At 48.1% G+C, this 12,768-nt stretch overlaps 1 long non-coding RNA gene across 1 annotated transcript in view; it reads right to left on the bottom strand.

The window, feature by feature from the left end:
- Positions 1 to 3,877: 3,877 nt before the first annotated feature.
- LOC109445076 (uncharacterized) overlaps positions 3,878 to 12,768 on the bottom strand; it is a 31,388-nt gene continuing 22,497 nt past the window's right edge. The window contains exons 3-4 of the long non-coding RNA XR_012489690.1: positions 5,396 to 5,458; positions 3,878 to 4,232 (exon numbers count right to left, since the gene is read on the bottom strand). This is a non-coding gene — a long non-coding RNA (uncharacterized LOC109445076). The remainder of the gene's footprint in view (positions 4,233 to 5,395; positions 5,459 to 12,768) is intronic.

Below are 12,768 nucleotides of genomic sequence, written 5' to 3' on the forward strand. Positions count from 1 at the left end.
GTGTCTCCTTCAGAATTAGGATCACCTCCCCAGAAGGTCCCCAGCAGATGGCCCTCACGACTTTGTGCTGAGCACTAGATCCCATGGCTACCCCGAACCTGGCAATGGCAAGTGTCCTGGGAATGCTTCGATTGTCTTATCATCTTAGTTGGGGTGAAAATAGCAAGCACTCCATAATACAACTTTTATTACATGCCAGACACTGTTCTAAGGTCTTTCCATGTATTGTAATGCTCTAGAAGAAGTACTATTAGTATCCTCGTTGTATACAGGAGGAAATGAAAATACAGGGTTTAAATAATCTGCCCAGGAGCCACACAGCTAGAAAACAGCAGACCAAATTTTGAACTCAAGCTCCAGCACCTGTGCCCTTAATCACCACTTACTCAAGTCAAGGATGAGATCAGCTTCCCCGGAGCACATGACTGTTGTAAAGGAGAGGTGGGACCTTGAACAAAATTGAAGTTCTCTTAAGGAAAGAAGAAGAGATAGTTAGCGGCAGTGTTTGCTACAGCCGACCCCACTAGCTACTCTCTAGATTTCCGTTGATGCGAGCTAGCAAATATCCTTATGGTTGAAGCCAGTTTGAGTGTTTCTCAAAGTAGTACCTGTAGCCCAGCTGTCCTAACTAAAATGAGTTATTATTGTGGACTAGAGTGATCAGAAAAAGCCTTCAGGGAAGAGAATGCTTCAAAGGATGACGGGTGGGATTTAGAGCAAATGGACATTCCAGAGAGAATTGCAAAAGAAAATGTCCAGAAGACAGAGCCCGAAATATAGAGTAGGATTAGGTCTTTGAAGTCCTTGAATGCCGAATGCAGGAGCATGGGCTTCATTCAGGCAGTGAGAATGGCTCAGGGTCCTTGAGTAGGGGGTCGGGGGTGGCTGGGCGTTTACAGAGATCCATGCTAAAGCTGAGCAAAGGAAGTGTGTGCAGGAGGAGAGAGCTGGTTGGCAAGAGGATCTATGTTATGATAAAAGTTTGAACAAGAGTGATAGTGTTAGAAATGGGAAGGCAGAGACACTCCAGGAGACACGGAGGAAAAATAATGTATGGGTGTGATTGATGACCGCTTAGATGCTGGAGGAGCAGAAGTCAGAGGCCCCGCTGAGGTTTCAGGCTTTGGTGACAGGAAGACGGAAACCAGGAGCTTGCCTGGGGGAGGTGGGGGAAGGGGAGCATGATACGGTGGATTTGGTGTTCGACCCGGAGACTTGAGGTGATGGGACTCCCACAAGGTGGGTGACTGAGACATTAGTGATGGGTGAGGACTAGCGGTGTCCGTTAGAAAGCTGAAGGGACATTGGAGTGGATGAGGGCACCAAGAAAGAGGGTGTGGAGAAGGAAGAAGGGAACTGCTGAGGCCTGGGCCTGAGGAAAGATCAGCGAGATCAAAGGAGAACCCAGAAAACAGGGAGAGAACCAGGGAATTGAGGGTTTCAAGACAGAAGGGTCAATAGTGCTAAATCCTACCACTGCAGAGAAATCCAGGTCGGTGAAAGCAAACACCCTGGGTATTTTCAGAGAAGAGAGCCAGAAGACTGTGGACGAGCCGACGTCTTGACAAACTGCTCGTGGGAATGTAAATTGGCACAATCCCTCAGGAGGACATTGGGTAATATGTTTCAAAGGCCTTACATATGTATAAAGTTATTAATCTAGAAATTCTTCAAGGACCATAACCGCAAAGACGTAATAATCAGTCAAAGTTTATGGAGTACTTTCTCAATGACGATGGCAAGGATGGCAGTGCTTCAAGCGCTTTACATTGAATCATTTGTTTAATCCTCAGGACAGCCGTATATGGTGAGTGCTAGTAATATTTTCTACAAGTAAATCTTCATTCTACAAATAAGGAAAGTCAGGCCCAGAGAGGTTAAATCGTGTGAGTAAGGTCTAATGATAAAAACGTGGTGACACTGGGATTGAGATCCAGTGACAACAGCTGCAAGGCTGTTGTTCTTACCCATCAGGCCATCTTGCCTGTGGAAATGATGAGAAATGATTAGAAATGAAGGCAGGGCTGTGCCCTGAGGGTGTTCATTTTAGCGATATAATAACAGGAAACAATCTAAATGCTTAACAGCTGGAGGTTGGCTAAATAAAGTCTGACTTCCCACTGAGAGCATGCTATATAGATGTTAAAAATCACGTTGTAAAAGAACACTCAATGACATAGAGAAATGTTGATGATACAGTTTTAACTGAGAAAAGCTGTTTTCAAAGCAGTGTGATCCCAAATATGAAAAAGGAAAGATACTTGCTATTATTCACACGTGTGTGCGTTGGCAGACAGACCTGGCTTCTGTACTGAATTGCCTATAGCACCGCCAGGTACCGTTTTGCACCCTCACCTTGCCTGGACAAAGCGCCCCGCCCCAAACCCCAATCAGCTGGGGGTGATCATCCCTGTGCCTCTGGATGGAAGTGCTGCGAATTTTAACAAAGATAAGCAGGTTGCCCAAAATTCCATTGTTTCCCCTCATTCTGGGAACACTCTCTCCATGAGGCAGGATTCTCAGGGAGTGTTGACGAATGGAAACGTTTGCGTGGAGCTCATAGGAAGAATATTTCAGGTATATGGTGGTACTTAATAGGTGTGGGGGAGAGGATGGGTCCTTCCAATGTAGGGGAGTCTGGAAAGGGCCTGAAAGGAGGGTGTCCTGCCCTTTGGACCATGGAAGGTAGGCCAGTCCCTTACCCCTGGAATCACCAACTTCATGTTGTAAGTAGCTGGGCCCCAAGATGAGTCAGAATCCTTTTGGCTTTCTGTCCTATGCTTCACCCCAGCTCTATATCCATGTTCAGGCAAAGCCCAGAACTGACTGCTTAGAAAAATATTTAATTGAGATTCCTCCTACAGTGCTTATTTCTGTCTCAATAAGGCCTTGGCATGCCATGGGTAGCTAAATATATTGGCTGTTTCCTCTCCAATGCCAACCTAGTTTTTTTTTAATGTTCCCAAGTACATCTGCCCAGCTTTCCCCTTAGAGAGAATTTACAGTATTCGCCCTCTGTAACCCAAAAAAAAACAAACTCGGGGCGGGGGATGGGGGGTTAGCTTACTTAGAGAAGAGAAACCAGGAGATCATGCCTGTGCAGAAGTACCTTCCTTCCTCCCTCCCTCCCTCTTTATAACCATCTATTGAGCTCCTTCTGAGTTATTGGCACTGTGCTTAACATGGAGTCTACACAGGTTTATGGAATTAGAACTGGTCCCTGCCCTGAAGGTGCTCATCGTCTAGAGCAGGGGTGTCCAAACCACGGCCCGCGATCCATTGTTAATTGGCCCACAGCAAATTCCAAAAATATATTTAGTTTACTTAAATAAACCTGGTGAGGCAATACGTACTTCACCTCGAGTGAGTGGCCCGGCTGTTTGTGTATTTTACCGCATATGGCCCTTGGTGAAAAACGTTGAAAAAGTTTGGATGCCCCTGATCTAGATGTACCAATTACAGAGTGTTAATGATGGGAGTGCACAAAACAGAGCTGAGGGGAGGGTCTGCAGTCTCCTAGACAGAGGATACAAAGGGGACATTTTCCTAAGTAGCATCTCTGCCTATCCCAGGAGTACTTAGGAATTGAAGGAATGGGGAGAGCTGAAGAAAGACATAAAAAGCATATAAGGATAGATGGGACTTATGTGCATATTACATCAGTTTGGGGTCAGCAGCGTGGGCACTTTTCCCGGTAGAATTCTGTGGAATTTGGTGTCTGATTCTAAAGAAATATTGAGTACAGTCAATCTTTCTTCTCTAGGCTTTAATTTCTTTATCTATAAAATATATTAGTACAGTTTCATAAACATTATTAAACCCTCAAAACCACTTTTGCACACAAAAGCATATACAGAATATATACAGAAATATATATATATGTGTATTTATTTATTTATTTATTTATTTATTTATTTTTAAACATCAGAGCTGCTGCAGTTGAGACAGGGGTTGGAGACCCCAAACTAGTTCAGGCCTACCCCCCATCCCCCACTGAGACACCTCATTGAGACTCCAGGGTTCCTCTAGGGCTGCACTGAAACCTGCAGGTTGAGAAGGGGCTTTAGGCTTCCCTGCCCCTACGCCAGACCTCAGCGTTCTCTCTTCACCTCCGTTTGGGCACATGGCTGGTCCCTGCCTCCAGGAGGAGCCTGCACCTGCTACCTGGGAGATTCAGTGGAGGCTGGTGTTGGAGCGGTTGGCATCACCACGTCTTGGGAGTCGCCAGGTCCCTTGGTGGGAGGAAAGTAGGTTATTATCTGAAAGCAGGCGAAGTGTTGTCAGCCGAAAGGGTAAACACAGGCTGGTAGCACGTTACAGGTAGCTCTGGCTCCATTTACCCATCTCGTGCTTCTGGAAGATGATCTAGGGAGGAAGGCCCTTTCGACATGTCAAGGTCTTCGGCATCTCATATGGGCTTTACTCTCTGTGATATCAATAAGGCAAGGCTGAGAATGGTCTCCCTATTTCATAGATGGGGAAACCGAGGCCCAGTGTGGTTGTCTCTTCCACAAAAGGACACTAAAACTCACTCTGAGTGTGTGGTCTGTACCTTACACCCTCTCGGACTGCTGAGGAGTTCTCTCTGTTCTCTGACGTTGATCCATTTCATTGCACTTTACCTTTTCCCTTCTAGTCATCTAGAAAAATCTGAAGTTGGATTTACCATCCTTTTCAACATTGCACAGATGGCAATAGAGGCATTAGGGGATCTTGAATGAATGGCCCCCAAGAACTATGGCAGATTTCCATCTCTGTTCAAGAAACACTGCTTTGGTAATCATGGCAGGAGGCTGGAGGGTGGACATGGGAATTTTGGGGTGAGGGTGATCAATCCTGGGGACTCTGTCATTCCCCAAATCTTACGAACACGTGCTGAATACCAGACGTTCCTTTAGGTCTGCACGCCGATGCTCTCAGCCTTTCCTAGCAGCCCTTCTCCACTGGTCTGGAACCTTTTAGGGCATTCCAAGCCCCCGCACCTCTCCCCCCACCCGGGGGCTGGCCTGCAGTCAAGCATCTTCACACACTGCTGCTTCCATCTGGAGCTGCCTTCCTTCCCTGATCCCTGATGCTGGCTGCCTCTGGGCTTGCTGGCTTTTCCGGTGCCCAGAACCCCACACAGCTCTGCCAGCCGGAGCCATGGTCAACTGCAGTAGGTCACGGTGGGCTTCGCCAGAGGCAGACTGCGTGGGCAAGAGGCTCCATCCCAGGTGCCTCTGACCATTCATACAGGGGTACATACAGGGGTGCATTCAGGAAAGAGAAATGGCAAGGTACCAACTGGGAGGAGATATTTGGCATAGGCGTGATCAGGGAAGGATATCACTAAGCATATAAAGAACACCCCCAAGTAACCTGGGCATTCAAAGGTTCTCTGAGGCGTCCACTGTACCTGAGATGTGAGACTTTGCCTGATGTGGAGTCAGGTCCTTTTCCAGAAACTCTTCATTTTCTTCTGCAAAAAGATGAGGGAGTCTGAACACCACATTTGGGGGACCACGAGCTGACTTAGGTTGATACAAAAGTAATTGCGGTTTTTGCCATTATTTTTAGCCTTTTAAATCGCAGTTACTTTTGCACCAACCTAATATTTCAGGGACTCAACTAAGACTTAAGAAGCACAGGTACTAAGCAAGCATCTGGCTTCCTCTGCGCAGTTTGCATGACTTCCTGCCTCCAGGCAGACCCAGTTATACAAACAGTGAAGGTTTTTAGGAAACATGATGCTGGAATAAAGTGAGAGGAAGTGGGAGAAAGAGCGAAATAGAAGTGGCACCAGGCTCCGCCCTCGAGAGGTGTGCGCTCCCTGAGACATCTACCCAGAGGGCTCTGTTCAGTCGTCTCACGTAAACTTGTCCAAAATGGACCAAATGGCCTTCTTCTCTGCCCCCCCCCCCCCATTTTAACTTCTCAGTCTCCAGCGTTCACTTCCCTGGCCCTCCTGACCCAAACCAGGAGCCATCCCTGACTCCTCCCTTCCACCCCCCATGTCCAAGCCATCGGTGGACCTCCCTTCCCCCACTTTGTTGATTCTCCCACTCCCTCCTCCTGCATGACCTTTAGCATTTCATTCCTTAAAACTCTGACCTCATGCTATGAGAACCTACAATTAACCCCATTTCTGATGAAGTCATGCCCACCTGCCTCTCCCCGGCTTCCCACCGTCTCCACACCACGCCCCTGCACCATCCCACCGCCGCCCCCGCCATATCCAGGGGCATCGGGGGCTTCTGCTCTCTCAGCAGCCTCGTCTTGCCTGCCTCCTCTCCCGCAGCATGTCAGGCTGACTTCTCCCTCCACACCTGGGCCTGGAATACCAGCCTTGGAATACCAAGCTACCGGTCCTTCAAGGCCCATCTCCTCTGTGAAGTGTCCCCAGCCAAGCCAGTCCCCTTACGCCCTTACTATTTGTGTGTGGATTATTTCCAGCCTGGCACCAATGTGGCAGTTTATTATGTATTACTAAGTGTTGTCTGTTCAACAAGGTTGTAATCTTCCTGATGGTTAGGGTGTGGTAATACCTGTGTGAATCATCTCTCTCCTGCACCCAAGGCAATGATGTGGAAATGAGGGAAATTACCATTTATCAAGGGCTCTAAGACATTATCTCACTGAATCCTTTCAAGCCTAGCAGCTGGATATTTTTTTTCTCTATTTTATAGATGAGGAAACTGACGCTCAGAAAAGTATTTTTATATGCACAGCTGGTAAGTGGCAGAGTGAGGATTGGAAACCAGGGTTGCCTGATAACAAAGCGTCTCTCACTACTCCATGTCTCTGTTCTGAGGCGGGCCGTAGGGCGCTCATAAATACATCGAATCAGAAAAGCAATTCGACACATGAAGCTGATGTGTTTGCATCATTGCCAGCCTCGGACTCATCTGTGTGTTTTTTTAATCCCATTCTGAAAGCGTGAATCCCAGATTGATCTATTCCAATGCTCATTTCTTTCTTTTTTTCAAAGAAGCTAAGAGCAAATGTTATGATTGATGTCTATTTTAGAGCGTCCTATTTATTTTTCTGGAAACATGGTGCTTCTAAAATTTTTGCTTGGTAAGAAGATGACTGATGGTGTCTCTGAGCTGCACAACCGGGGCAGAGGCTGTGGCAGCTGGTAGTACATCTCTGTCGGGGCTGGTGCCACGGTAGAAAGTGTTTCTGCCCTTGCATCTGATTAGATGATAATCAAAGAACCAGAGTGATGAAGCGAATTCTTGAGATGGCACTCAGGTATTATAAATACATATACCTCGGCCAGGTTCCCAGATGTCAGAAATTCCCTCTTGAGCCCCAAAGAAAAACATTTATTTGCACTGGATTATGACGGAAAGGGGAGGGGGGGTGGGGAGAGCATGAGAGTGTCAACACTCAAACACAGATTAGGAAATAAAAACAGAAAGAAAGAAAAGGGGATGGAGGAGAACTAAAAGGAAACTTGGTAGAAGTTTTTCTCTGTTAAGTAAATGGAAAATACATCTTGGATTTTCAGAACTGGAAGGGGAGCAATTTTGTCCTAAGCAACAACCAACACCCCAAATCCTTTTTCATATCCGGGCAGCATGAATACAGGCCTGGTGCTTTGGGATTTAAGCTGAGTTAAAGCCAGTTGGCCGTACCCTGCCCTTTCTGCCCACCATGGTGGAACCTTCTGGTTAAATGGGTCAGCCCTGGGCTCTACCTAGCTAGCCCCTGTACTATTCTAGTTTGTCCTTTGGTCCTTCCATGTTAGGGAGAAGAGAGAGGATATGGCTGATTAATTCCATCTCAGTCACTGGGTGGTTTCTTGACCTTGATTCTCGAGGACCTTCACTAAAAAACAAAGGTTTCTGAGGGCATTACCACAGAATTAACACAGAACTCGCTGAACTTCTAAAAGTGGCACCGTGCTCTCTGCTCTGCCTCTGGGCATCTTTTCATTTGCCTTCTCAGTCTTCCTTTGGTTCCAAGAAAGAGACTCAAAGGCCCAGACCTGGAGGAGGTGAGGTTGTAGACACCTCCTGCCACGCAGCCCCATTTCTCTCTGTCCTGGACTCTGGGTGTCTCATGGCCACACAGCCCTCAGCCCTTCCAGAGCCTTGGGAAGAAGGTGGAGGTGAGGGGTCAGTCCCAGGTTAGGGCCAGGCTCTGCTGTCTGCACTTGTCAAGGCTGACGCCCAGAGGGCAGCCATTTGCCATGGTTTTGTCTAATGCTCAGACAACAGGCCGTACAGTAACTGCTTAGATAAAAGTGCCTCAGTTCTCTAAGAGAAAAAACGTGTTTTGCAGAAGGTGACATGCCACAGTAGAAACAGAATGGGTTGTGAAATCACGTGTTCCTGAGTTCAAGTCCCAATTTCACCACTAAATATTGTATAATCCAGTAGCTTTTCTGAGCCTGTGTGTGCCCATCTAGGATGGTTTTGAGAGCTGAATAAGGCAGGTGTCTGGCTCATTGTCAGTACTGAACAAATGCCAAGCCCACCTTCTTCCTTTTAGGTTCTACACCAGTGTAGAGATAACCGGAGCCCTTGTTTATTTCTCGGGGTTCATTTCCTACATTTCTTCCCTTTACTGAAACACCAAGGCCCTCCCACTTAGGGACACCTCCTTGGCTTGGGTCTTGCTGTCGCCCCATCTCCTAGTGGTTCCTTTACTCCATTCCGGTCTCTGCTCAGATATCATGTCCCCAGAGAGCTCTTCCCAGACCAGGGTGTCTAAAACAGCCCTCTCACACTCTCCATCCCTTCTCCACGTTACTGGCCTTGACAGCATTCACCATCCCCTGACATTATATTGTCTCCTCCAGGAGATCAGCAGCTTCACAGGGCAGGGGTTTTGTTTGCCTGGTTTTTCACTTTATTCCAGTGTCTATAACAGTTCCAGGCACATACTGTACAGTTGTCCCTCGGTGTCTGGGGGACTGGTTCTAGGATCCCCCGCAGTTACCAAAATCCACACATGCTCCAGTCCTGTATATAAAATGGAGTCGTATTTGCTTATAACCTATGCACACCGTCCCATAAGTCATGTCTAGATCGCTTGTAATACTTAATACAGTGTAACTGCTATGGAAATAGTTGGTATATTGTGTCGTTTGGGGAATAATGACAAGGGGAAAAAGTCTGTACATGTTCAGCACAGAAGCAACCTAACTACATGGTACATGTTAGCGACAATGTAACATTTCTTTCCAAATAGTTTCCATCTGAGGTTGTTTGCATCCACAGATAGGATACGAAGCCGTGGATACGGAAGCCGTGGATACGGAAGCTGTGGATACGAAGGGCAGTCAATAATACATATTTGTTAAATGATTGCAAACCAGAATGGATTCTGCTTGCCAGTGGGGATGGGTGAGGGGCACAGGGTCCGGGCAAGTCAGTCCCAGGCCAAATTTCACCTTCACTGGCCCCTTCATCTGGGTGCCCTGAGGCAGGTTACAACTTGCACAGCCTCATGGGGTGGCCTGGGGGATGAGCTATATGGTCATAGAACTCTAACACTCCAGGCTCCTGTGCCCAGCCCCTGGATTCAGGTGCCAATCCTCCTCCCACTGGCTGGCACAATATTCAGGTGAGCTAGCAACTCCCCCCGCTCAGGAGCTGTGCTTCTCACCCTGGGCGTGGGGAACATGGGGTGTGTGAGGAGGGGGCACAAGTGGCCTCCCTATAAACATATAAGCTTCCCGCATCATCGTTCTCACCTAAGAGCAGTTCCTTGGAAGAGTATTGTTATGGCATATCAGCCTTGGCTGTGTCATGTCACAGGAAGTACAATTCCCACCTTTACAAAAGATGGCACTGGTGACTTTGGAGAAGTTTCACTTTTGGTGGGGGTGGGTAGGGATGCTGAGTTGGGAGTGGGACCAGGTGACCTTGTCTTTGCAGCTCTCTCCTCAGCTACTGGCTTCTTTAGAGGAAATGTTTAGATGCGCTATTGGGGGGTTCTGGCGGAGGAGCTGGGCTGAAAATATTTTCTCATCAAAGATGAGCTTGTGTGTGTAAGTACCTCACTCATGAACGTGCCGTTAAGAGATGGGCTGGTGGAAGGGGCACTGGCTTGGGACCAGGAGAACTGGGTTCTAATCCCCACTCTCTCAGGCCAGCCTCTTCCCTGCTCGGTGTCCTCTGAGTATGAGGGGCTGGACTCCACTGGTGGGGACCCTTGTCAGAGGCTATGGGAGTTAAAGTCCCATGAGAGGACCAGTCCCACAGGGCTGCACACTGATTGGACAAAGTGTTACTAGCCCCTCCTCCCCCTCATCATTCCTCAGTCCCTTCAGCATTCCCACGGAGAGAAAGTGGCCTGAGTCTCCTGCCGGGAACCTCTGAGCAGGACCTCCGAGTGGTCCCTGACATCCTCTGGTTTCTAGAGCTGGCTCTGAAAAGTCACAGCACGTTCCACTTACTCACGTGGGCCCTGGGGACCATCAGGCATAGCAGGTTGTTCCGAGTCCTCAGACAGAGCGGGTGGTGGGAGGAGAGCTGGAGTCTGGACTGTCCAGCTGTGGGGCTGGGGTGGTGGGCAGAACTGAGAGCAGCCGGCCTTTCCTTTCCCAGGCCAGAGCAGGCTGCGGCTTCATGGATAGGGCCTGAGGTTGCTCACCACCACATACTTCTCATTCCATCCCGCCTCACGAGGGCCGCGACGCTGCGACCAGCTTGGCCTGGAGGAGCCCCCAAGAAGTGACCTTGTCTGTGCCCCCCTGTGGCAGTTTTGAAACATCGCCCCCAAACTCTTTGACCCTCCTCCTCTTGAGAGGTGTCATGTCTCCCCTCCCCTTGTGACTCCCTTGTGACTGTTTGACAGGTGAATACAATAGACCAAGGGCTGTGCCAATGTCTGCGCCCAGGCCCTCAGATACTGGTACTTCCACTCCCTGTCTCTTGGGGTGCTTGCTCTTGGAACCCAGCCACCAGGCCGGCAGAGAGGAAGCCAGAGCAGCCGGTGGAGAGGAAAGGGCTGAGTGCCCATCACCCGTGTGAGGGCGCCATCCTGAAGCCCTCGGTCCAGGATTCCCAGCTGACAGCGCGCTGGACGGAGACGCCCCTTACCCCCCCCCCCCAGCCTGCCCAACCGCAGGTACGTGCGCGCAGTAAGTGACCAAGTCGCAGGGCTGTTTGTTATCGGGCAATAGGACTACCTGGTGCTGTGGGGTAAGCCAACAAGTCCTCCCAGACAGCCGCTTGTCTTGTTCTTAAAGCACCGGCAGCTCCAATCATCCTGTAGAAAATTCTGCCTCTGGCAAAGACTCCCAGCTTATCTCTCTGAGTGAAGGTGACGTTAGTAGGAATTTTATTTCTAGAAGCCCCTTCACATCTCCATCACAATCTCCTCCCCCCACCTCCTTGATTTTTCTCCTTTCTCCTTCCAGCAGGCATCTTCTTCTCACCTCAGGCTCCTGCAAGTCCCCCAAGGGACTTGACCTTGTGGCTTGGTGACATCTCGGGGTGTGCTTTGTGTGTGTGCACGCATGCGTGTGTGTGTGTGTGTGTGTAGGTACGTACCAAGGGTAGTGTTACAAACATTGGAGGTGATAGCAGCGAGTGGAGAAGCTGATCATTTTGACTGCTCATGTTTTTGGTGGGTTGATTGGAAACCAACCATTCTTTTAAGAGATTTTAAAATCAAAATCAGCCTTTTCTGGTTATACTATTCTGCATATTTCAAATTTTCTACAGTGAACATGGATTACTTTTGTAATGAAGAAAATAAAACTCACTTCCAATTCCAACACTCACGACTGACCAGAATTCCCCTTCTATTGGATATTTGAGATCATGCCATAAACACAGTTCTGCGTCTCGACTTTTCACTGTACTTTATATCTTAAGAGTCTCTCCTTCTCAGTATTTTCTCAAACCTAATTTTTAATGGCTTGATAGTGTGCTAGCATAAATAAACAAATTATTTAATTTGTTTAGCATAATTTACTGGACACATCATAGATATCACAACTTAAATGTCAAATAAATATGTGTCAAGTACGCAGACACACACACACACACACACACACACACACACACGTCACCTATCCTTGCCTATAAATCTTCAAGTCTTTAAACCTTTAAATCTTCGAATGTTTTCACTTTGATTCCTAGAAGGGAAAGTTCCAGGTTAAACACTGACCATGTGGGAGGATCCTGATACGGAGTACGGACTGGCAGAAACCATTCCTTCTGAAATGTCTGCTTGGCTTAGGAACCATCTCCTGACTGACTGGGCATCTCTCACTCTGTTATTCTTTTATCGGGGAGGACCGGAGATGGGAAAACCCAGGGAGCATAGACCAGGTAAAGATATGGTAGAAAGAATGGAGCAGGCAGAAATACATGCCTAAACTTTATGAATATTGGAATGCCTAGGGAGATGGTTTTTGTTTTCTTGCCCAACTTAATATGATGAAGGAGAGAGGGAACGAACAATACATTCATTACCTCATTTAATCCTTACAAGGACCCTAAGTTATTATTATTACCATTGTGTAGATGAGGAAACTGGGCTCTGAGAGGTTAGATGACCTGTCCAGAGTGAGACAGCTGGTCGGGGGAGAGCCCAGATGTGCACCCACGATGGTCTGGCTCCAGAGCCAGTGAAATGAGCTGCCATCGGGCCCCTGCCTCTCCACAGTAATATAGGGGGAGGTGTATGGGTGTGTAGCTCCCACCCCGCCCTCCCACCCTGTCCCAACATGCTCTTTCTCCCTTGAATGGGAGGGACTTATATGAGGACTAAGAAACCCTTTTCCAACTGTCACAAGATATGCGACACCATCTCCTGGAAGTC

Source organism: Rhinolophus sinicus, linkage group LG01 (assembly GCF_036562045.2).
Source record: "Rhinolophus sinicus isolate RSC01 linkage group LG01, ASM3656204v1, whole genome shotgun sequence".
Classification (NCBI taxonomy): domain Eukaryota; kingdom Metazoa; phylum Chordata; class Mammalia; order Chiroptera; family Rhinolophidae; genus Rhinolophus; species Rhinolophus sinicus.